Here is a 25,690-nt window from a genome sequence, read left to right on the forward strand (position 1 = left end):
GTCTTTCAGAGTCCACAGACAGTGCTTTCTTTCCAGAGCAGTGATTTTGATATCCTTGTGAATTTAGGGTTTTCAACGATGGTTACTGTATCATCATTAATTGATTTACTGTTTTAAGCCATTAAGTATTTGATAAGGCAGCGTTTAACATTGAGAAAAAGTATGCTCTGAAACTTGAGATGCAAAAAAAGTTTTCCTCTTTGTGGGCATGCCGAAAATATGTCATTTCATTCCCTCTCAACTGAGTCAACCACAGAGTGACTTGCTGGTGGTATTCCAGCAATGTTTATTGCATAGCACTTTATTGCCGTGGCACGAATCGCTGCCCAATTTGATTACACAGCCACACTCCGACTTTACTGTGTAGGAAACGACGAAGGTGAAAAGTGCAACTGAAAGAGCACCTCAACCTACTATAAGTGAAGCTTGATCAACATCAATTCATCAGGTCGGACACGGGTTTACGGTCAAAGAAAGTTAGCTGAAACGTTTGCGTGCCATCGTCTTTGAAGACCTCAATGCACGCTGGCTCAACAGGAACAACCCTTCTACTTTTTCTCATTCATGTGTTAAAGAAACAAATGAACAGAGAGAAATAGCTTTGTTTTTGAGTGGTGTTGTCAACAAACAATGACTGCTGACTACACCATATCTAATAAAGATCATAGACTCCGTCTTTGCATCAGCCAAGTGTCCACCACTGTATAATACTGTTGAGTCTCAAGCCTCCTGCAGTAATGCTCCTGTGACCTTTCTCAATCATATGGCTACATGGAAGCAGGAACATTTTTCAAGCCAACCATGAGACAAGTCCCTTTTTTGATAACCCCAGCAGTAGAAAGACAGAGCCCGCCTCCTGCCAGGCCACCATACTGTCCACCCTGCTAGACGGAGACCAACTACGAGACTGGTCAGGAGGGGCCTTCGGTAGCTCTTTAAATTTCTCCTGTCCTCAATGGGTGCCGGGTGTGCGATGGCTGTGACGCCGTGCATGTCCTCGGTGGAGCATCTAGTGCAGAGCAGTGCAGCGGGCACAGACGCAGTGGGATCTGCTGACCAAAACGAGCTGCGTGTCCCACTTCAAGGACACAGCACAGGATTCACTGCGCTCTCCGGCTGCACTCGTCTGCTCAGGCTTGTGTTCTGCCTCCATCAGCTCTCTGGTGTCTCTCCTCTCACCTGTGTGCGCGCATCTTTTATCCGGCACCCTCTGTGTACCCCATCTGATAGAGACACAGGCTCGGCAGCTGATGCCAGCTATGGAGCCTCCCCCTCCCCATCAGATAAAACCATATGGAGCCTTTTTCCCTTTCTATTTTCAGGAGCACGGCCTTTCAACTTGAGATGAGACGTTGATTTGACATTGCAATTGTGTAATGGTCCCCCGCCCCCCCCTCCAACCCCGGTTCCCATGGTAAAATATCCCCTTTGCTTCCACCTGGATTTGGTCTGCTTCTGGTCAAAAACTCACACATATTGTTCTGGCTGCTTTTGTGTGTGCCAGTATTCATTTGCTCTTGGATCTTTTGGTGCAATAGCCAATAATGCCAAACGAAAAAACATAACAATAATGCCTGGTACAAAGCTTTCTGATGAAGCCTACTTCCCTAAAATAACTCTCACCACATGTGGAGAAATCTGAGAGTGGATGTTTCAGGGATGCAGAGAAAGGGTGATAAGGGCTGAAACAGCAGCACGGCAATGCCATCTACAAGTGCGAGCGCGTTCTTTGAGCTCAACAAATGCAAGCGCATGCAGGGGCTGTTAGTGTGTGAGCTTGGGGTTTCAAGTTCAATCTGTCCAATCATAGTCACAGCAAAGCACACATACAGAGTCCTCCGCAGATTGCCTTTATTCTCACCAAAGACGGCGAATTACGCATCTACAAAGGAAAAAAAACTGTACCGAAGTGTTATTAAGGTCATGGAGCAGTTCAGGGAGCGAATGGGTGTGAATTAAGTCCTTTACACCTCCTATCTGGTTATATAATCATGAATTTTCTCATTTTCTATTTGATTCTTGCTTTTAACGATGCAATATGCTTCGCTCCGCAGCATACCCACAATGCCCTTTTGCACATTCACTCTGCTGCATGACATTTCCTTGACTCTCTACAGCTTCTAAAACACTCATCCCCTCCTGAGCACTCTGGGGTCGCAATGCCCACGGGTGCAAAAGAGATGGTGTTGTGTATTCCTGTACTTTACGTGCCATAAGAGAAGATTTGTACTTCAGTGATACAACCTCTTGAGCCAACCAGCTGCTCTTACTGGTTTGATTTCCTTCTTGTATTGGCTCACATACTACTGGTCAGGTTTACATGCATGGCTGTGCGTGTGAAAACAACACAGAGTGTTGATGATCCCGCTTAAATAGGCTGCCAACGACAGGAGCTGGCAGTTCATGATTCATTGGTGTAGGTGGTTAAATTATGTACAGGCCGGTGGCATCAACACCTCTTAGCTCCTCTTGACCTTCAGTGGCCGCGTGCAAAAGAGGTGAGCATCAGAGAAAGTGATTAGGAAGCACAACAAAGAGGAACTCCTGGAGAATCCCATTGGCTACAGCTGCTTTACTTACTGTTTTTTAGATCTATTTATTTTTGGCCAGAAAATGTGTAATTTATCACTTTTTAAATAATATTTAAGAGATATTGGAGAAGAACAAGTTTTACAGAAAGAACAAGGTGTACTCAGGCGTGATGTGGCGATCAAAGGCAAACGGAGCCCTTTGTAACAGCAGCGGGCTGCATTGAGAGCCTTCCTGGTGGAAAACAAACAGACAGAAAATGTCTGGAATGTGCTGCAACCTATCAACTTAACCATGAGGAGAGAGGGCTTCCAAAAGCCCCATTTGCTGCTAGAGGGCACGACTACACACAGCAAATAGGCGCATAGCAGGTTGTCCCGGCCTTTGAAAGAACAAGGCCAAGTTGCCCCCACCCTCCCCCCCGACCCATGACCTCCTTCTTCCCTTAGGTGTCCCAGTAGAATATGGGAGGAAAGGAATAAAATAAAACAAAGCTTTTTATTTATTTATTTTTAATCCCAAACTTCAGAAACACGTTTTTCCCCCAGCAAGCCCCGCGTCTCTGGGAAAGCTGCGGTGCTGTAGCTCTCCAGAGACTTTTCCAACGGCGTTATGCAAAGTTATACCTGTGCAGCCAGAAAGACGGGAGGGCAAGTCAGGACTGTCTCTATCTAAAGCTCCTGAGGCACAACTGACAAAGCGCACAGTCTCTTTCTGCATTAGGCAAACTGCTGAAAACTAATGTCTGTCATTTGAGGTGTTTGCCATGCAGTGCGCGTTGGTGCATATACGGAAACCAGGCACCACGCAGGTAGGACAAGAAACAACGACGGATTAGCGACCAACCATACCGGAACATGAACATCACTCGCTCGTTGGTGATGTCGTTTAAAGCAGTTAAAGGAGAAGGCCGAGCTCGTTTCAACTCGTTTGGAAGAAGGAAAAAAACAAAGAAACGGACATGTCATTATCCTCTCGCTATCCACTTATAGAAAGTCTGGCTTGCTAACAAGATATCATGCTTGCAACATACCTAAATGACCCCTTTTAATGCTGAGGTAAGCAGATAGCGGTATATATTTTCATTTGTGATTTCAAACAGTAGATAAATCCTGCTGCTTTAACCCACAGAACCATCTGCTGGTAGCTACACACACTTGAGAGAGAAATGGAGTGAGACAGATGGTTTTATTGATTGCAGCACAGCCGCATGGTTTTTACTGAGCAGGTTCATGCTATGGCGCATGGCTTCTGAGTAACCTTAAGCCCTTCTCCCCTATTATTTTTATTCGCCTGTAATTATTAAGAGATAGGCAGAACGTAACCTTTTTTTCCCCCCTTTCTGCAACCTGTGTCTGATCTCCATTCCTGTGTAATAAAGTGCGTATGTGGCCTAATGACGCTCATGTTTCCCTTGGCACTGCCACTAACGCGCCAGATGTTTTCACCGATAAGGAGTTCAGAGCGGACTCTACACTGTGGCTGGGGAAATCTTCCGAGCCATTATTCTTACCTTTTACCCGCAGTAAGGTTAAATTCTGAAATGTTCTATATGTGCACAGTTTTTGCTTATAAGTACTCTGATGCAATGCTTCTGTTGTCACTTCACTAAGCAGAGTTCTGCTGCTTGTCAACACACACTAGAGATAAAAAAAACAGCTGGGGGGGGGGAGGACAATGACATGGATACACGCTGATCCGTAATCTAATATAACACTCACACACCCGTCACGTCTCAGTGGCGTTACTCACGGCATTCCTCTCAGAGGTCACCGGCGTGTGCGCCCTGCGGGCCGGGGCCTCCCTCCCGGCTGTGCTCCAGTGTCACGGGGGCGACGACAGGGCCGGGGGCTCAGTTGCTGAAATCTCGGAAGCATGGTTCTTCATCGCCCCCTCTCCGTCGTCACCTTTTGCGCCCCGCCGAGGAAAAACTTGCCGGCATGAGTTTAACCTCTCGTAAACTTTCCCCTGGCAGCGAGCGCGTCGGCCATTGAGTGCAGCGCTCTGTGTGATAGAAGCAGCCTCAGGGCTTGTCGTGCTAAACAGTAACGGACAGTCAACAATGTCAACAAGTGGCAGATGCCCGAGAGGTCACCTTGTGTGTCATGCCCTGCGCAGATGACACACAGACACACTTCAGTGCAAACTTTCTCCCGAGGCTTACTACTGCATTCTTCGATTCTCATCGTAATTGGCAATTGTGTGGTGGGAGTGAGCGAGTAAGTCATGTGACCCGAATGTCGGAAAGCTAACTCATGACAGCGTCGCTGCTTCCTTCCCTCCCTCCCTGATCTAATTTGGTGAGACAAACCAGATTTCATTTTACTGTTGTCGTGGTCAGGCCAGGCTTATATTTAGCCAGCAGGACTTTACATCATAGTACCCCGATAACCGATGCGGAGAGTAGTAAGAGCAGGGTGTGTTCACTGCACAACCTCCATGTCCATGCTTTTTTGTTCCAACACACAAGCTGCGTGTATATTCCAATGGAATCGGCAAAGTTCTCCACTCGTCTTGTGAAACTGCTCTGAACATTTAACTCAAATGTTTGAACGAATGTCACGTTGACCACACTATTGAAAATGTACAAAGAAATAAGGACTTTACGACAACATTACTTTCAAGTACGCTCCCGCCTTGCAGTGTGGTTTTCTAAGGTTCAACTAAGTCCTTCCAAGTCAAGTCTATGTAGATGGTCTTATTTGCAGTCTGTGTCCAGAGAGTAAGCTTCACAAATAAGGGGGGAGGAATGGATTCAACACAGAAACGGCTGCACTACGTCAGACATCAGGGAACTCAGCGCTGACTAATTATCAACATTTGTTTATGATCTGTTTTTACAAGTTCTGTGTGCTTCTCCACATTCATCAAATAGCAGTAACCCAAACGCAGAAAACCACCAGGATTGTATCTTTGCTTTTTGTCCATGCGTATTGTTCTGGCCTTGTAGAGTAGTAAAAATACATTCTGTCTGGTTCAGGATGGCAACAGTGGAGCTGACCCACCTTCAGAATGTTTAAAACTAATAAAAAGTCTTCTCATTTGATCTTAATTCACTTGTAAAGCGATTCCTCAAAGATTGGTGCTCGTAAAAGTTGACTAACAGATTGGCGTTAAGCCAAACTCCACCATCTGCGTCTCCCATCAGTGCCCTCCCTCGTCCTCTTCAAGTGCGGCGAGGGCAAACTGTCTGCTGGCCTCTGCGGGGGCCCTCCTTGGGGCTCTGACCCCCGACCCTCCATTACCGACTCTGCTTCAGGACAAGCGCTGTCCCCCCCCCCCGCCCCCCCCACCTCCTTGGAGGTCAACGAAGACGAATGACCGGGCTGATGCTGAGCTCCGGCGGGGGGGGCGCCATCATTAGGCCTAACTTTTCCCTTGCAGGGGTAAAGTCAGAGAAAGAGACCACGCGTTATCTCCGATCACCTCAGGCTTTTCACATGTACGTGTGTACACATGAATACACAGACAGATACTACTCCCCCCCCCCTCCCTTCCCTCTGTGTCACCGCCTGTTTGTTGAGTTAGGCTGTGGGTCCGGCCCTTATTGGCTGACTTGTGTGTGAGGATAAGTGCGAAAGCAGACCCTGCGTCGGCCGCCCTGTCTGTCTCCCTCTGTGGAACCGACCGTTTATTCTAGTGTGTTTTTTTTTGACTGGAAGGAGTGGCCAAGGGTTTGCTCTGTGAAAAATGCTATTACAAGACTTAGCCGGGACAAAGAGTTTGTTTTTGTCCCGGGAACCACTCCATTTGTTTTCAAAGTATCGGCTAACAAGTCCAGCCCCGCCCGTAGCAATCAACCACTGGTTCCATAAATACGGGATATTTTGTCTGCTGTAATGGACTGGTGTTTATTAATTGCATTTCTGGAGATGATTATTTCACAACAAGAGGTTCCATGCGTTTCTGCGGTGAAACTTTCTCATGAGCTCCTCAAGAAATGTCCAATTCATCCTGAGGTGGAACTCAACCTTTGCGGGGCCACACTCTGAAACCGCCCACTTCTCTGGCACTCATTAAGTCATGTGCATTAATCTTGATCATGTTGAAACTAATGCCAGGGATTAATTGCAAATATCTAACAACAGGTCTGTTTAAAATGCAACTTTGAAGCTTTTATTTCCCCGGCGAGTCCTACCCCGGCTCAGCTATTAGAGGCCGATTAGCCCGCAGTGCAGTTGGCAGACGGTATCAGCCGGCTAGTGTTGCCCGAGCAAGAACAATTTCACCACAGCTGACTCTACTTCTTATCTTCCACGTGTCCCGCAGAACGAGGAGCAGCCGCAATGCCGCCTCGTCCAAAGGCCGCCCGAGTTTCAATTGTGGGCGTGTGTGGAATGTGTAGCCGGGGGAAAAAGGCTTGGGAGATTTTTTTCTTTCTTTTTTTAAACAAGCATATTATTTATTTATTTTTCCCCCCCATGTATGGGGAAAGCGCTGAGTGCTGGCAGAATATTTCGGGATGATATGCGCTTCATGTGTTTGACAGCAAACGAGCGCCCCCCCCCCCCCCCACCCCCCATCTGTTTGTTCGCATGATAACGGCTAACCTCTGCTCACCTTAGGCTACAATCTACGCTATCTTCTCTGTGTAAATCTTAGTCTTCTTGTCCGATTCCTCGCTGTGAGGCTCCCTTTGGGGCTTCGACCACTGACAATAACTCCGCCCGGGTGGAAATTGATTGAGGAGATGGAGGATGGGGAAGCAGAGCTGCTGACTGAAACCAGGGAGGCTGGGGGGGGGGGGGGAAGGGATTAATGTCACTGAAGAAAGGAAGATAACGAGAGCTGCTGGGGTTAAGTAGAACAAAGGGTGAGAATGTGATGGTTGGAATAAGAGTAATCTAATATCCCTTCAACACGGTTTGAAACAAAAACAAGCTATCGGGGGAATATTAGGTTATTGATGCCATTTCATGCAAAACTATTTGAATTGGATTCATCCCTCTCTCGCACGTTTAGTGAAGGAATGGATCGTCTCACTCATTGCGTGGTCACTCCGTCAATGATCAGAGGGGAAGGGCAGGAGGTTGATTAATCATCAATGCTTCCTTTCACAAGTATTTCATCAGAGTAGCACATAGCAGTCAAGGGAAGGGGCGGGGGATTGTTAAACCAGTCACTATCCGAATCCCAGATGTGTGAGACAAGCACTGCAGGTCAGACCCCACCAGGCCGAAGTCGGTTTGGAACACGTTTGACCCACTGGACTCGCCACTGAGTTGAAGTCAGTTTAAAGTTTCTATTGACCAGCTGGTCTTGTGTCATTGGTAACATCTGTGAACGGTTGAGGGACATGGGTGGGGGGTTAATATGTTGACACTTACCAGCTCCACTAACCAATTTCCCCACCTGCTCAGGGTGTGCCCTTCTAAGCCTTTTGGCATTTTGTAATGCATGCTGGGATGGATTCCAGGATAACGGATGGGCAGAATGGCTGCATAGTGTGCGCGTGTCAAAAAAAGAGCGTAGCTGTCATCTCAGGCCCTCCAGTTTAAGGCGCAGTGATCCCCCCGGTACACGCACGTGACCCAGCAAGGTCCCACAGCACTTGTTCTCAGCTGAATGTAACGAACCACCAGGTCGCAGGGGAACAATTTCACTCTGATTCTCTGGCCGTCCGTGTGCTTCCTGTCTCCAGATAAGGGTTTCAGAGAGGGGCTTTATCCGAGGGGACGTGTGACTGAACAGCAGCCAGCCATCCCGAGCTGGCACACACTTTTCTTTTCCTGGAAGATGTTGTTCTTCTCCACCATGCTTACATCAAACATGCAGGGAATGAGCTGTTTGCATATACATTCTGCCTGCTCAGGCGAATGTCAAAGTGGATGAAGTGTGTCCTGTGATTGCAGCCCGGAATGTGTTACGTTAACATCTGCAAGCGAAGCACAGTCACGGGTCAGCAAGGGCCTCAGTCAGTCACATATTTCTCCTCTCTCGCTGTCTTGAGGAAGTGTGGATGTTGATGATGACGATGATGCTGGCGTTGTCCTGTGGTCACGACAGTTTTTATTAGTTTTTTCGCAGGTTTCGGGTGCTTGCCGGTGCATTAAAGTCTTTTTGGGTGACAGGTTTGCGTCGAGGTAACCAGAGTAAATAGTGTTATCAGGCAGACTGCAGGAGGAAGTGTCCGTCATCAGCTGAGCGATCAAACATCAGGCTCCCCTTCACGCTGGTATTTCCGACTTTCGCATGCTGTTCCCTTTTTGAAACTTGGATTGGAGAACTCCCCCACTGAGGAGCATGTGCTTTTCTTTATAATCGCTTCAATTAATTCATTGTCTTTAGTAGGGCACTGAATGAACGACATACAGACTACTATGTTATGAATCATTTAAAAGGCATTTTAATGAGGCTCTCCTTATTGGTCTGTAACAAATAATGTGTTGAATCTGGGAGAAATACGCTTGGTTTGTGTAACGCGAAGCGCTGCGAGGCACTGGTTTCGTTACCTTTTTGATCTTTTTGGGTAAGCTGGCCAGGATATATTCAGATGCTCACTTTGTAGCCAGCGGGTTCTGTTCACACACTAAGGTCATACAGCACTAAAAGAGGTTGTGGATGCTTTGCCTGCACGGGGTACCCCCAAGCTGCCTGGTCCGTGTCCCCCTTGGAGCTGCTGGACTAAAAGTCACTCCGATGTGCCGTCGTGGCTCTGCAGAGCCACCACATGAGCCGGCCAAGGTCAATGAGGTCACACCTGGCAGGCAGCCTGGCAGCCATGACATCAGTTTTGTATCCATGAACTCATGAGGATGCGAGAGAGAGAATGTGCTTGGGATTCATCTTATTGCATTCTGGTGGGAGACATTAATGGAACAGTGGTTTCATTAGGTATCCGGAGCATAACACTGTCACGGTATCCTCCACTTGAAAGAAAAAGAAGCACCACAGGCCTGTATTCTGGCCTATTACAGTCTTCCCTTATATCTGTCCTATAGTTTTTTTTCTTCTTTTTTTCTCATGGCTCATATGGCTGAGGTCAAACAAAAGACCGTTTCCACTTCCTCACTTCTAGCTCGAGGAGGTTGAGATGGAGGTTGGGCTCCTGAAAGATGAGACGAAGCTACAAAACTCCCTCCAGGACATCATTCAAGAGTCCATTTGAGAAAGACACAAAGGACAGACCTGAACAAGAAGAAGACAGGCCGAGGAGAAAGACAAGAAACGCAGCCCACTGGGCCTCCTCTATTCTGGGAAGATGTGCGTGGCAGATCTCCAGCCTGCCTTTACCCTGATGTCATCTAACATATCTCTGACTTCAGCTCGCATCTCGCCTTGCAGCGTAGCACCAAGTGGTATGGCAACCAGATGATTTCTTTCCAATTATGTAGTGTTTTTTTTTAGTTTTTTTAATTATTTTTTTTAAAGATCCACTTTGTGTGCAACACTCTTCACCATACATGGTCACACTGAAGTATGTGGGTCTGATGCATAGTTTCGGGTGCTCTCATTGTGTTTCCCCACTTTTAGAACTTCTCGGCGGTGTCTGTTCGAAATCTCTTTCAAAGCTCATCGCGTACCCTGGAAACAGACAAAAGAAACTGCCATCTGCTGATGAAGAGCATATGTGATCAAAATGATTCTTTTTTTTTTTTTCAATTGCTGATTTACAAGTGAAGAAGGCAGTTATAACCTCCGCTCGTCTCTGATGTGCGGCGCGTTGAAGGAATGTGCAGGTTTTTTTTTTAATTGTGACTGTGCTTTTACTCTGAAATCCAAACATGTCCGTTGAAAAACACAAACCGCAAAGGACAGTCTGTGTTTTTTCGGAGTGTAAGCAACAGCGCTGTCTGCGTCGGTTACTTTGTTTCCTGTGTATGTCTGGAGGGCACGTGTAGCGAAGTGTCTTTTTTTCTTCTTGTGTCTCTGTTTAAAAAAAGGGGCGGGGCTCGTGTGTGTTGTCTGAGCGGATATAGGCCATGGCTGGCGTCCCTTGTTTCCTGTTGGAGTCCAACTTTACTCTGCCTGCCTTCACTGTGCATTATTATTGTATTGTGTGACCATATTCCTTTTCATAGTGATTTTTTTGCAGTTGTTCTTTACTTGCAGTCAATCAGCATCACTGCTACATCTCCAATCCGTTGGCCCAAATTAGGATGTTCAGAATATAAGTCAGCATATGGGCTTATAGACAGCAGTGGAGTTGTGCTAGAGATCTGGACTGAGGTTTACTCTCAATACAGTGAGTTTGGATCTTTATAGATCTACGTGAAATGTTGGATTTGATTTATTATTTTTTTTCAGATACTATAACACACCTCATTAAACCAGCCCCTGCGTAGAGATGGGCATTTGAATAATCAAGTGAGTCAGTGATGCTGCTGTAGTCCGAGAGTACATGTTTACATTAGTAATCCTTCCAGCACAATGGATCTGTGTCATTCATGTTACTCATTCAACTCTGAAAGTGTGCTGGACAGGAGATAATACCAGCTGAGGGGCAACGTGCCAGGTTTTAATAGGGATCTCTGAGGTAAGCTGCACGCTATCTAGGTTATGTCTGCATATCATGAGAATCTGGGTGGATTAGTGGTAAGGATTAAGCTACTGTATGTCATATTCTTTTTGTGGTCTCATTTCTCTTTTATGACATCTATTGAGCACATGTGGCGTGTGTGACTTGAGCACTGAATCATTGCGGGCTCATGTGTTTGTACAAAAAAGCATGTGTGCAAATCAGTTCGCATGCATGTGTGGGATTTTTTGGGGTGGAAAGAAATGATGTTGTGATGTTGAAGGCCACGTAGGGGAGTAGGCATCTATCTGACAGCAGTTGGCTGTAAGCTCTCTTTGCTGGTTTCACTCTCTGTTAGGAGTGCAGATACCAGGACTTCAGGACAAACACACAGCCGAGTTCACAAAAGCAAACACAACCTACATTGATATCTGGAGTCGACGGATGGCTGCAAGGTAGGGGTCTGTAAAAACGACACACAGCTTTCAAAAACACAGATGTATCAGTGCTTATATAAAAAAAACTTTGTGAGTCAGAAGTCTACATTTGGATCAGTTGAAGGTGTGTTTTGGAAGGTAATCCAAGCATGAAACAAAGGATTAGGGCTGTGTGTGTGTGTGTCTGTGTGTGTTCTGCTGTTGTGTAGAGTTCTTTTCATAAAGCAGGATTGTACTTAAAGAGTACAACTTCAAAGAGTTGAAGAGGTGCATAGACATTTTTTAGGGGTGAAAGTAAGACAAAAATCCCCAAAACATATGGATTTAAGACAAATGTAAGACCTTTACTATTTAATAACCATTTGAAGTGATCAAATATTTCTGATGCTCTCAAAGATTGAACTAAATTGGCCATATTAAGAAAATTGTTTTCATTGACTCCTTTATTGCCTCCTTTGTAAGTCCACATCTCCATTATGTATTTAAGTCAAACGATGGTTTCCGTTGCACTGTATGTGTATAATTACGTGTGTGTGTGTGTGTGTGCATGTGTGTGTGGGGGGGGGGGGGGGGCCCAAAGGCCTGAGTGTCGACGTTCCCCTGTAGTGTTCACATCTCACTCTGCCTCTGTCTGCCTGTTATGTTAAGGTGTTTCCTATCGCATGTGCAAACAGGCATGTGGGTTTGCCTGTGTGTACGCATGCATTATCCCGTTTGTTTAGGCTTCCCGCCGGCTGTTTTCAGAATGCAAGCGTCTTCATGTCGTCATGTGGGATCTCGTTTCTGGAAGCATTCTCTGCTTTGTGTGTGTGCGTGTGAGACATAGCCGGTGGGGCAGGTGTCTGAATGAATGACAGGTGGCAGATGGGAAATGGGAGGATTTCCTCTTTTTAGCAACGGCTGATTAACTCCCACTCCCTCCACTGTCCATTCACAGAGAGCATAGATTCCCAGTCAGCTCGGCACAGTAAAACTTTCTGTTTTTAGTTTCGAGAGTCTATAGTTGAATATACCGGGAAGTTTTGAAAGCTTAACAATGGCTGCTGTACTACAAACTAGTGGAGATAGAATTCACACACTTGAGAAACTATAACCAGAATGATTTTTAAGATGTAAGTGTTTAATATATTTTCAAAATGCCCAAAAATATTAGTGTTTTAGCCAATATTCCATCAATTGACTAATTGGCAAAATCAACAAAACAGGCAAAAAATAGTCAAACGGGACCGACAAAATCTCTAAAGACCCCCTCGCTGTTTCTCAACATGTAGACGGCGAGGTCATGTGACAACAAAGGGAAGGCAGAGAGACGGATGATGAAAGACAGAAGGAAAACGGGTTTAAATGAGCTGGCAGGGAAAAGGAGGGAGGACGACGCATTTTCTGCGTGGGTCCCGTGGGAAAAGACATCAAAGAGCAGAGAAACGGTGTACCGCCACCACCCACCGTGTAGCGCAGCCTCCCACATCGCCCCCTTCCTCTTTCTGGTCACATTTATTTGAAAAAACCTGATTTGAATGCGCGTGGTGCATCAGGAGAAATCGGTCCGATTCCGTTCCGGTTCAATATAGTTTCCTTGTGTGCTATTGTTTGTGGTGGGTTTAGGTGACACGCACACATGCTCTCTCCCTTTCTTCTCCTGCTGCGTTGACCCCGAGTCAATCAAGGTCTCTTAACCTCCTGTCAACCCCCTCGGATTAGTTGCCATTATTATCACACTCCATTTAACTCTCATAAACAGCTGAGATGGACCGAAGTCAAGGGCCCAGCTGTCTCCTCTGGTCTAATCTACACATCCTCATCATTTTAAACTGTGTGTCCCAGGTCACAACGCGGGCACACACACACACACACACACACACACACAGACACTAAGGGATAGGGCCGCTTGAAGCGACTAAAACATTGAGCATCTTCCATTACGCTATTTGCTTAGAGGAACATCGGATTTGTGTCACGTATTGATTAAAAACGGGACGCGTTGTTTTATTCTCAAATACGGGAGGATTACGTATTTTAACCTTTGTGTGTCGCGCTAGCAAATTTTAGCATTCTGACACGCCAACATAGAAGGATGAACATATTGAAAATACCTGCTCAGCATCAGCACGTTGGCATTGTCAGTGTGCACATGTTAGCATGCTGACCTTAGCATTCAGCTCAAAGTCTTCTTGCGTCCTCCATCTTTGTTATTGCCACCCAGAGATGTGCCGGGTCCCCGAACCACCCGTCGCGTCTGAGAACACGGCAGGTTTCCTCTCACTGCCTCTCACCTCCAGAGAGTTCTGCATGCCGGCAGACAAAGACACTTGCCCTGCTCTATGAAACATGGGGCTGATCGGATGATGCCCGCCTGTCGCTGCTCTGCTCTCTTCCAATCAATCATTCCGACGGCAGCTCGCGCCCGCCTCAGCGCTCCTTCGCCTCGCTGTGCTCGTCTCTCCGCCATTTACCTCTCCGACTCGTCCATCTAGCAAAACTCGTTTCTCTGGATGCTGTTGGGAGCCTCTTGACCTCTCTTGCTCTCTTTCTCTGCGCTCTGTGTTCCGTCACAAAGAAAAATGTGACTGTGCACATTTGTCGTGATAATCAAATGCAAAAGAAAAAAAGTGCCAATTAATGGAACGGTGGAACAACAATAACACCAATCTGCAAATACAGCATATTGCAGATAAAGTTACGCCGTATCGGCTTGAGCAAGTTCTCCCTCTGCTGACTGCTGGCAGATGCACTAATAGCAAACTACAGCCCTGTGCAAATGGAGTGTAAAAGTGTGAAATCCCACTGAAACCACACAGAATCCATTCGTTTATTGTTGTACATTTAAAACCTGTCTTTAATGTGATTGGAGAGGGACGTTTGATGAAGGGCCTTTTGTGAAAGGCCACTCGGTGATCTCTATGGCTCATCCACAGGATCACCGTCGCAAAGACAGGAGTGGGTTTCTTCTTCTTTAGCTGCGATGGATTCCCTCTGTTTTCGGCTATGGGCGACGCGGGGAGTGAAGAGGTGGATGAAGGAGAGATCCTCTCTTCCGGAGGCTTTTATGTCAGCGATAATAAACCTGAGGAAAATGGAGTGGGCTGACGTGACAGATGTGGTTGCTGAGAGCCATTGATAATTTATTTCCTTCCTTGATGAGTCGTGAAGCTGATGGAATTAATCGACAAGGATCAGGTGTCCAATCAGACTGGACCTTAATGTCCGCCATGTGGCTGTCTGCCTGTGTGCCTGCGTTAAATGTCTGCATATTAAGTATCTGGCATCAACCCCATCTGTGCATACACTGAACATGCCTCCTCCCGTTTGTTGGTGGCCCCTTATGTTTGAAGTACAGCCTCAAACACTGTTACCTTGTGTGTGTTTATGTGTTTCAAAAGTCCCATAAAGTGTTCAGCGGGAGTCGCTTCCAGGTTACTAGCTAAAGCAGCGTGTGTTGTCCCTTCCTCCAACGTCCACTAGCATTGCTCCCTTCAGTGTGCTCGACACCAACAGGAAGGGGAGAGGAAACAAAGAGCCCACTTCCTGTACATACAGCCGGCATCCTACACACAATGGAACAGGAAGAGCCTGGCAACTGTAAGGAGTGTGAAGGAAAGATAAAGGGCTCACCCCTCCTCCTCATGCCTGTGTGTCCTTTTCCACCCCCCCCCCCCCCATATCTGTCAGAGTTTGAACCTTGTCTGTTTAGTTTTTTCTAAAAGGATGAAGCACGTCACAAATCCATCCATTTTTTAGAGTGGACGGCTTGTCTTTTATTTTAGTCCGCATTTGTTTGGTCTCGTTTCTGTTAATTTGGTGTTTTCTCTGCAAAGGGAAACTTTTTTATTTTTTATCCCAGTGAAACTAACTCTGTATCTGCCGACCCCGGGTAGCACTGCTGCTGTCACCATGGCAACCTTTTGCTTGAAACATCTGATGAAGTTTAAGAAAAGAGTGATAAAACACATGCAGAGACTAACAGAAATAAGTCCGCTCTCATCGAGCCCATCGTGGTTCATCACCTTTTTCCCTCAACAATCCACACTTCTTCTTTGGTCGGCCCCTAACTTCAAAGCACATGCCCCCCTGTCTTTTTCCTGTCCACTAACTAGCCCCCTGTCTTGCTTTATTTGTCTCTTCTTTGTTCAATCGATATCTTTCCCCCTCTCTGCCTTTTCTCTCTCTTTGCCGTCCTCAATCTTGCAGCGCCTCTTCCCTTTCCTGTTCCTTTCCACCTTTTTTTCCTTCTTCTTCTCTTTCCTTCCTCTTCACAAGTGAATCCCACCAGCCCAAAGCTTTCAAAGGTTTTGCTCCCCTCCGTTGTCGCAGAGAGGGGCGCACAGGGCAGGCACGCTCCATGACAAGGCCAGGTACCCTCAGGGGAGGTTCCAGAGCAGCGTGGAAACACACTGCACTTCATCTGACCGAGAGATATTTGGGAAAACGTGACGCTTGAAATAAATTACCTCCCACTTTGTAGACCGTAAAGACCGGTGGTTTAGAAATGGCACCCTTTGGTTGCATGAGATGGAAGTTCTCTGACTGAGAACTAACAACAACAGGGCAAAAAAAAAATTCTCCTTCATTTTCATCCTCAAAACTATTTTTAGAAGAGCTTTTCTTTTTTCCAGGAAACGCCATAAAGCCGGTAGTCAAACACAAAATATATGCAAAACAGGCAGCACTGAGAGTTACTGTATAGCTTCTTTTTTAGTACGAGCTGAACTTTGCACCACATAATATCTCCCTTCAGTGGGGATTGTACAGCAGACTTAACTACGGGTCTACAATGGCATGCCTCAGGTCTGTGCCATGTCCTGCTCCTGTGTAATACTTCTAAGTGGAACGAGGGACATGTCTTATCTAAAATGGCCCCCCTTTTATAAATGCACACATTTTAATTTCATTTAGTTTGAGTCATACTGATACATAGACGTTAGTGCTACCTTTATTCAGTTGTCCCTATGAGTTGGGTTGTTGGTGACTCAGTGATCCACACAACCAAATGACACCCACAACCCCTCACTGCTGCACCTGTTTCAGAGAGGGGTGACCTTCAGTCAGAGCGCAGAAGGCGAACGTCCAGTGTGCTGCACCGATTAGCGTGAAGGGAGCTGTGGACGCCTTTGAGGGGAGGTCACAGGCCGGCATCACTCGCTCTGTGTCTCTCAAAGGTAGAGTGGAGTGCAGCCCTGTCAATCATCTTTGCATCCTTCCCCCCCTGCACAACCCACCGCTCTGTGTCTGCAATTGACATTCTCGGCTCTATTGCTGCACATAGAGAGTCACTGCTCCCATCAGTTCACATCTCTTCTAAGATGTGTATTTTATTTGTATAGCAGCCAATCCATGCTGGGTAACTATGAAAACAACTTCATGGAGTGTGCTCTATATATTTCATCTGTGATCCAAACAAAAACTGCACAATTGCAATAACATTTGTAGAATATACGATATTTACAATACTCTGATCACACAGAGCTCAGCCTCATTCGAGGCGCACTCTCATTAGACACACACACACATACACACAACAGATACAAGCCACTGATTGATGTCCTGAGTGCTGCCACTTCTCATGCATAGACTGAATCCTGGCCAATCCATATATATGACTGCATTTGCCTCTATGCAAAGGCTGCTGGCGCTCAGACACACAATGACTCACACGCTGGTTACCGAGCCACCTCAAGCCGCACAGGGAAATTATGCCTTTTAATAGTCTCAAATAGTGGTGTAATGGGGTGTTATCCATGAGAGTTTTCTCGGCTATGCTCCGGAAATTGAAAAATGGTTCTTATTCTTTTTACACCCAGGCTGTACTAGACTCAACATTTGGGTTGAACAAATGAGGATGAGGATGACAAAAGGCACTTAAAAAGCTCCCTTTTTTAATGGTCATGTGTAATCCAACTGTGTGTGTGTGTGTGTGTGTGTGTGTGTGTGTGTGTGCACAGATTGGAGGAGAGAAGAAAAAGGGAGGAGAGTAGATTAGATCAGCTGAAGGACAAGGCGGTCAGATGAGCGCCAGGTGGACGCCTGAAGTCTACGCATCGCTCTAGCGCCCTCTGTTGGACCGATCCAACTAAAGCCCACCACTGTTTTAGTTTTGCCGTGCACTCCGGTGGGGTTGGACGAGATCCTATCGCCTGACACGATAAGCCTGCTCGACAGGAGCACTGTTCAAGCTGTTTTCCTGGTGCGTGTCTATTTATCACCACAAAATGGACGTGTCACGCTAATGTTGGTCTGGTTGTAGCTTAGGGGCAGAGCACGCCTTCTACTGTCAATAGGTAAATCATGTGTGTGTGTGTGTGTGTGTGTGTGTGTTAGGAGTTGTGGTTGCTGTGTCACTGACTAATGGGCTCATTAGAACTGGAGCTCTGCACATGTGCTCCAACTAAACTCGTCTCTTCATGCTACCTTTACTGTTCACTACGTGTACACACACACATACATACACACTTGTTTTTCAAATTAGTCCTTAGTTTCTTAAACAAAAACACAACAAATGCCCATCTGCTTTTTTCGTAAACACAAACCGTCTGACTTTCTGTGTTTGTACAGGATTTCTTGTTCTTCTCCTTATGTAATAACTATCTTGTCTGAGGGCAACCATATGTTCCAGACAGCTCTGGTCTTGTTAACAAGGGCCGGGGTGGTGTTCTGCCTTGGTGTTACATTTTAAAAGGCTTAAGTCCGGCCTTGAGAGCGCTATCACTGCTCTACTTCATTATTGGGACGCAGCAGAGTTCAGCTGGTCGCCTGTTGGAGAAAGTGTCACACTACTGAATTATTGAATAGCAATCATGTGTGTGAAGAAGGCCGAAAGAGGTGAGTGAGAACCAAACTGTAGGGAGGAATAGAGTGATGGCAGCTTTACATTATTTTCCTCTGCAAATACTTGTAATGTTCGGGTTTAATTCCTATATGACACCTCTTTGTGCAGAAAACCCATGTTTCTTGTTAAATACTGCATATTTGGGGCCTTTGGGGCGCTGGGTTTGTGGTGCAGAGAGGAAGGAAAGAGGAACAGATGGTGTTTAGTAGGAGCCAAGGCCAGTGGTCATCCTGTCCTGAGCCTGGAGCCATCAGCTTGTAGTACTGTTTGTGTTTGTTATTGCATCTGTATACCTGAACAAAAGACACCTTACACCTTCTAAAAACCTGCAGTGGTGTCTTTTCAGTTTCAACCCACTAAAATGTGAGGATTTGCGGCTTTCCCTTCTCTTGAATGTCACTGTGTCCGGTTAATCAGATCAAACAAGCTGATGATGGTCATTTTTTCCTTACATTTTATCTAACGGAATAATACAAACCCATAATGGGGGGGATTGCGATAACAGCGCTGCCTGCCAACAAATGCTCCCGTCGCCCTTCAGTTTTTTCCTCTGAACCGACCCCTCGCCACACAGATGTGTTTGTGCACATTTGCAGAAGTTCTTTCATGGCGTGCTAGGCTCCCCTCCAAGACCCCGTCATCGATGTCGGACAAAGACAAAAAGGCCTTTGGCGTGCTTGGACGAGAACTAGACAGCGCTGTCTGCCGACATGTGCATACGGACACACAGACGCACATTTCAGGGGCGATAGCCTGCATCTCTAAGGCCCGTGTGTGTGTGTGTGTGTGTGTGTGTGTGTGTGTGTGTGTGTGTGTGTGTGTGTGTGTGTGTGTGTGTGTGTGTGTGTGTGTGTGTGTGTGTGTGTGCGTGTGCGTGTACCGTGGAATTGGATTGCCACGGTACCGTGGCTGTTTTGTGTGTTTATGCAAAGCGACGCCCCCCCCCCCCCCCCCCTTACCCTGCCTGTCTGTATAGCACATAGGTGTTTGTGTGCGTTTGTATACGCAGGGAGCTCAATGGCTCAGCCTGTGTCAGGCTGGTGAAAACACCTTCATTGATATGGAAATAACCGGGCCAAAAGGGGGAGACGATAAACCTCTCAACCTCTGAGGCCGTGTGGAGACGTGTGGGCAGATCCCATCGCACCACGAACATAATAATAATAATCAGACATTCTTAGCCTACTGCACCCAATGAAGAACTAAGGCAGGGATGGGGACTTGGGCAGCTTTTGGCCCATCGGTTTCCCGCCTGGGTTATTTAACGTGTCCCCTGAGATGTCCCGTCAGGCCATTCCGACTCTTTTAAATCGTGACAGATTGGTCTGTGTTTTAGAATAGAGCTGTGATGCTCTGAAAGGAGGGCATTTAGTTTGACTTTGTCTGACTTGATTTCTTGCTTCTTGAAAACTGCTCCCAAGGAGGAACCGAAGCGCCCGGTAACGTAGCCTGATTGCAGCCTCCTAATCATGTCACTTAGCAGCGGGGGATCGGCTTTGTGAAGTTAAAACTGTACCGAACACACACAAAAGGAAGCAGTTTTTGAATGAGGACAGATTGGATAGAGCTCCTTTTCAGGCTGAGATATTCATCAGCAGCTAGTTAGGCTCTTGTCTTGCGTTTGGTGCCGATCACTGTCAATTTGCTCACTCTGTAACTATCGGAGGGGGGGGGTGGTGTTGGCCAAATGACAGTGGTACACACGTTTGCACACCGGGGGGAGTACAGCTGTGTTGCCACTCGCAGGCGAAGCAGGTGGAAAGAGGTAGTCGGTCCTCTGCAGTTTAGCTCAAGGCGGAGTTGTGCTGGTTCTTGTGTTTTTGTCTTCACCCTGAGGCTCCCACGCTGGTCACGCCTGTCGCACAGATGTCTTGCTGCACACTGTCTGCATAGACACATTTGACTTGAAAGTACTGGATGAAGGATAAAGTACCTTTTTTAGATTTCCTCAACTACGTCGGGTGTGCAAAAGACATTAGGCTCTTTAAAAATGAACCGTCTATCTAATGAACTCGACCCTGCTTCCTGCACTAGCGATCTTCCCTTTTGGTTTAATGAGGACGGGCCAAATGAATCATTCTAGGTCTAAAACCACAAACACACACACTCAAAATAGGGCACCATCTTTTTACTTTTGATACGCCCAATGAAAATATTGAGGGAGCTGTGCACATAGTATATGTGTGTGTGTCATCTGCTCTTGAGTTGATCAGCATCCACCTCTTTGTGAGAGTTGTAACCAGCGTTGCACATGTGTGTGTTCCTTTATTGTGAGACCATAGAGTATCAGTGTTTATTTGTCACTGTTAATTACAGCCCCCCCTTCTGGTCTGCTCCCAAAATCAGTGCACAGCTGCAGGGCAGCGCTGCATATAACATCTTATTATTCACGCTGTCTGTCTGCTCACCAGCCATACAGAGCCTGGGGGATGGAGAAGTGTGTGTGTGTGTGTGTGTGTGCGTGTGCGTGTGGGGGTGGCTATGTATTAGCAAAGTGGCAAGGAAGGGTTCATTCATTCTCCTAATTCGCTGGCACTACTTAATTAAAACCAATACGATGGTGTGATTGGAGCGATGGATGGAACGCCCATGTGCTTTAGGATCAGGGAAGCGCGTGTGTGTGTGTGTGTGTGTGCGTGTGTGCGAGTGTCAGCATGGGTCTGTGTGTCTCGAGAAGAAAGAGGAAGTCATTACCTTATAATTGTATCCTCCTTTTATTACTTATCCGTTTTTTCCCAGTCTCCCTTTTCTGCCCTTATCCCCGCTTCTGTCTCTAAAATCTCCCTACAGCCCCGTCCAATGCGCCCCCCCCCCCCCCCCCCCCTTCGGTTTCTCCAGCTGGCTCTCAGTGTCAAACTCCTTGTCATCTTCAATGAACCCCTCTTTTCTGCAACACTTACCCTTCCTCCTCTTGTCCCTGACCGTATTTAACCTTCCGGTAGGAAGTTTGCCGCATAAACGCTCCTAGACCTGCGCTCATGTTATTCAGTTTGACTTGAGCTTTACACCCGTTATATCCTTGAGGTTCAATGACCGCTCTATTAAAAGGCACCTGCAGCTGAGATGCATTGTGTGCGTGACTTTGGAACACTTCCAAAATGCTTCAAAAATGAACCCGATAAACCAAAAAATGTTTTACATGTATGGATGGAAGAATTACTGAAATTCTGAAGTTATCTGCTCAACTCAGTATGCAGTTGAACTTCTATTGTCATGATGTCACTCTACCTGCAGTTTTTTCTATTTCCAATTATTCTGTATGGTGTCTAACATCAGAATAACCTCTTATTCAAGCCAACATAAGGAAGGTGACTGACCCATCAGTCCAAGGTGTCATGTGGTTCCACTCTAGAAGCAGAGGAGATGGTCTACTCTGTGTGCGCTTGCAGGACTCTTTGTGCGTGTCCATTTCATTAGTGTGCGTGCTAGCCAGCCGTATTTGAGCCTAATTGTATGCAGCTATTCATTGAAATGTTCTGCCATAGGGCAGATAGGTCTCATTTCATAAAACGGAATACTAATGCCCACATGCACACTTGGCTGATAAGCCTGCTGGGACTGCTGTAGTACTCCATCTCCAACGCACAGAACTGCTCTCCGTGCAGCTTCTCCTTCACTCTACAATGCGGGCTTAACTTCTCACAAAGCAATTCCACGGTGGGAATGATAGAATCAACGTAGCGGTTAGAGACGATGTCATTCATGTCAGCCAACTGGTTATTCTCTTCTTCATCTGAGAGTGGTGGTCTTTGTCACGTTGTATAATAAACACTAACTCCAACGCTGCGTCAGCGAGGACGCTTGTTCTGTACAACGAGACGAGGTTTGGACACTTCCCGTAACTCGGCCTTCTTGTACAGTATATTGTGTGTGTGTGTGTGTGAGAGAGAGAGAGAGAGATTGGTATGTGGGAGGGAGTGGGTGGGGGGGGGTCTGCTTTGACACCCTAATCCTGCAGCCTATTTTGGCTTTGTGTGTGGAGACCTTAGCTGGGAGGACTCAGAGAGAGGGACGGAAAGAGTGAGAGCGAGCGAAGGAGGGGGTGTCGGGGGCAGTGGGATAGACGAGGGGTGGTGGGTGGGGGGTTTGAGAGAGGGGAGGGGAGTGATGGGAAGGCAGACCGAGGGAGATGGGGTTCGCTCATTCTCCTGCTCTCCCTGTGAAAGGAAACAAAGGATGCTGAAGGGCCTGACTCCTGTCAGCAGGACTTCACAGAGTTGTTAGTCCGCGAGCTGGATAGCCTTCGTTGACCTGACTGTCTGTTTTCTTCGTCCTCCTTGCATCCGCGCATCTCTCTCTCTCTGGCTCTCCCTCTCCCTGCTGAAGACGTCTCGTTGCTGCTCTGTGTGCTTCCCTGGCTGTGAGTTATTCTGCCTCAGCTTGTGTGTTCAAATTGTTTTTTCTAGGGGTCTGATGTGGTCATGACACACTGTACTTTCTCCCGCAGCAAGGTTAGTGGTTTTCTGTCATGTAGAAGGAAGCCAGACATGTGGATCTGCCTCCTCTTCATGCCTCTGCTCCTCTTACTCAGCATTAACTGGGCACATTTTTCTGCATCTGTCAGACAAGTGATGAAGAACTTGTGAGTGGACCCTTACCTCTGGGCTGGAACATTTAGAGGAATAATAGTTCACCTGAAATGAATCTCATCTGGTCCTCAAATGAACCGGCCACTGCGAATATGCACTGGCAAAGACAAAATGTCAAGCTTAGTCCAAATGTGCAAAGCCAACATTTGTATGCCCGAGAGCTAATGCTAAATGACAGCTGGCAGCACACAAGCCTGGACGCAAAATGCTACCTTCCCTCAATATTCATTTTTTGTTGCGTTTGAAGGGCAGACTGCCTGGTTGCCGGCTTGGCAGCAGTGTCAGCACATTGTGTGTCAGCGTGGTGTCTCAGCTGACATTAGGGTGGGCGGGGCCACCTTTCCGCCGTCTGTCACACAGAAGTTTGGTCTATTGATTAGCAGTGGCCCTTCTAAAAAAACAGCATTGTCGCCATGGTGATATTTTTATTAATGTCTGAAATATATTTTTGTATGTTTTTGTGATATCCCCCTGAAATTGAACTTGCTGCATTTTGAAGCACATGATCAGCAGAAAAAAATCAGCAGCAAACATTTTTGACAAAGGATTAATTGATAAATTAATAATAATACCCCATATTCCTTCAAATGTGAGATTTGGATGGCTTTCTTTTCTTCTATAAAAATAAGATAAAAATTGGAAGTTTCATACAGATGGTTGAAGCAAGTTGAATATTTCGCTTTGGAATTTAGAAATTACATTTGTTGAGAAAGTTATTGGCAGGTTACTGGTTAGTTATATATTATAAATTTATTTATTTCAGGATTTCCCCTCCGATTGAAGAAGCGAGGCCCGTCTCTAGTTTGTCAATATGAGTCAATAAGACAAAGCAGTGACACTGGACAATGTTTAGAGTGTGAAAAGATTGACCGTCTCTTTTCCTAAATGGAATTTAGTGCAGGTTCAAAAAAATGTAATTCAAGAGAGGGGACAAAAGATGACTGCAAAGCATAATGTGAAGGAGGTGAAGAGGTTAGCGTGGAGGGATAAGGGTCACAAAGGAGGTTGCTTCTGATGAAGGACAATGCCAGTTGAGGAAATGAAAAAAGAAAAAAAGAGATCCTCCAGCTGAGCCCCTGTTGATGTCTTCTAACTGCCTCCTCTCTCACCTCTTCCTCTTGTGCAGTTTTTTATTTGCTTGTTCCCAACCCCCTTTACCCCCCAGGTGCATTTTCTGGTAAAACACTCTTTCTTAATAGGCAGGATACATATTGACCTTTGAATCCTCCCATTTTACTTTTATAGAGGCACTCAAAGCTCAAGCAGGGAACGGAAGCGGAGCATCCGTCAATAGGCCCACACTCAAATGTAAGCGCATGCATGTGCAAACACACACTTGTTCCAACATGCTTTTTGTAATCCGACTTTATTGTTGTTTCAATTGAAGATTCTCGGTTCGGGTCCCCGCTTACCATCCCTTGCTCGAGTCCATTCCTCCATATTTTTTGACACGGCTGTTCGCTCCCCGAGGAGAAGCTTAGCTCCGCTGAGACGCGGCCCGACAGGATCCTTGTGTACTAGGGCCCGCTCGGTCACCGGGGCCGCTCGCTACAATCTGGACTAGAATAGCCCTTCTATTGTGTGGCTGTCGGACCGCTTTGGCCCCGCCGCGGTGCACGCACTCTCCGAACATGCACACAAACGTATCCCGGCGTCCGCACGTACAAACGGAGACACTTATGAGCAGAAAGAGTCACTGTCAGGTCAGCCGCCCACCCCCCTCCGGGCCCCGTGAACAACACCGCATTGTTGCCGGGGCCTCCAGCTCTCCTTGGACATGTCACAGTGCGAGGCATTCAGCCGCCGCTGGTGACTCAGGACCAGTGCGGCAACCAGTGGGACCCACGACACCTGGCTCCACACTGTTGTGTTATTTAATAGTACACAATCATTCATTTAGTGCCATACGTAACTAAATTGAAGATGTATCAACATGAGAGGTTGTTGGTTGATGGGGGGAATACATATATCAATGAATATAGGTAAATGCAGGGATTGGAATATTACATGAAATGGGGAGGGTTTTTAATCTATGTGTTCTGTTTCTACCCTAAACCGATTGAACTCCTTTTACCCTTGACCTCCACCCTAATGCCACCCCCACACTGAGAGCCTATGGAGATGAACAGAAAGCACAAAGACAGTCCAGCATGAACTCTCTAATCAGCGTTGATGTTGGTGAGCAGTTCTAGCTTCCTGCCAGAACAATTCACACGTCATGTCAAGTGTCTGTTGACTTTGACACTTCAATCCCCACGGTTTGACTGGCAAGTTTTCCACAAGACCCTTCTATTTTCATTTTCGAGTATGAGAGGTCTCGCATATATGTACATTGTCGTGCTTTGTGTGTTCGAGGTGCTGTCAATCAGCCCTCTCTTTCTGAATCAATCACTCTTTTGTCTGCAAAAGCCTCCACCCCGTCAACCTCATCCAACTCTGTCTGATACTCAGAAACAACCTCACAGTCTCACGTTCTCACATCAACTAACAACCACAAGCAGCCAAAACCGTCAGTGTCAGTGGTCTCTCCCTTTTTGAACATTCTTTTGGGAATTTGATGTCACTGTTTTTTAGTAGTGAGCTCAGTAGTCTCACTAAAAATATAATTCTTTGTCCCTGGTTTAGAACTTATTAAAAGAAGGACAATTGACAGTTGAAGCAACCTCTCTGTGATTAGGGATGGACCATTCCGATTTTTTTTAAATTTATTGCCTCTGTTGATACGGTTACAGATAAGATGTAGTTCTTGTGGCAGTATTGTTATATGGCATCCACCAATTTATCCCCTTGGATGAGCAACAATACGAGAAACCAGTAAGGAAGCAGTGTCCAGCTGGTGGTTTTATTTCTTTGG

The 25,690-nt window shown here is 46.5% G+C and overlaps 1 protein-coding gene across 9 annotated transcripts in view; it reads left to right on the plus strand.

The window, feature by feature from the left end:
• dip2a (disco-interacting protein 2 homolog A) overlaps positions 1 to 25,690 on the plus strand; it is a 58,150-nt gene that overhangs the window by 5,368 nt on the left and 27,092 nt on the right. The gene's annotated exons all lie outside the window — the stretch shown is intronic.

This window comes from Pungitius pungitius, chromosome 10, assembly GCF_949316345.1.
Source record: "Pungitius pungitius chromosome 10, fPunPun2.1, whole genome shotgun sequence".
In the NCBI taxonomy this organism is placed as follows: domain Eukaryota; kingdom Metazoa; phylum Chordata; class Actinopteri; order Perciformes; family Gasterosteidae; genus Pungitius; species Pungitius pungitius.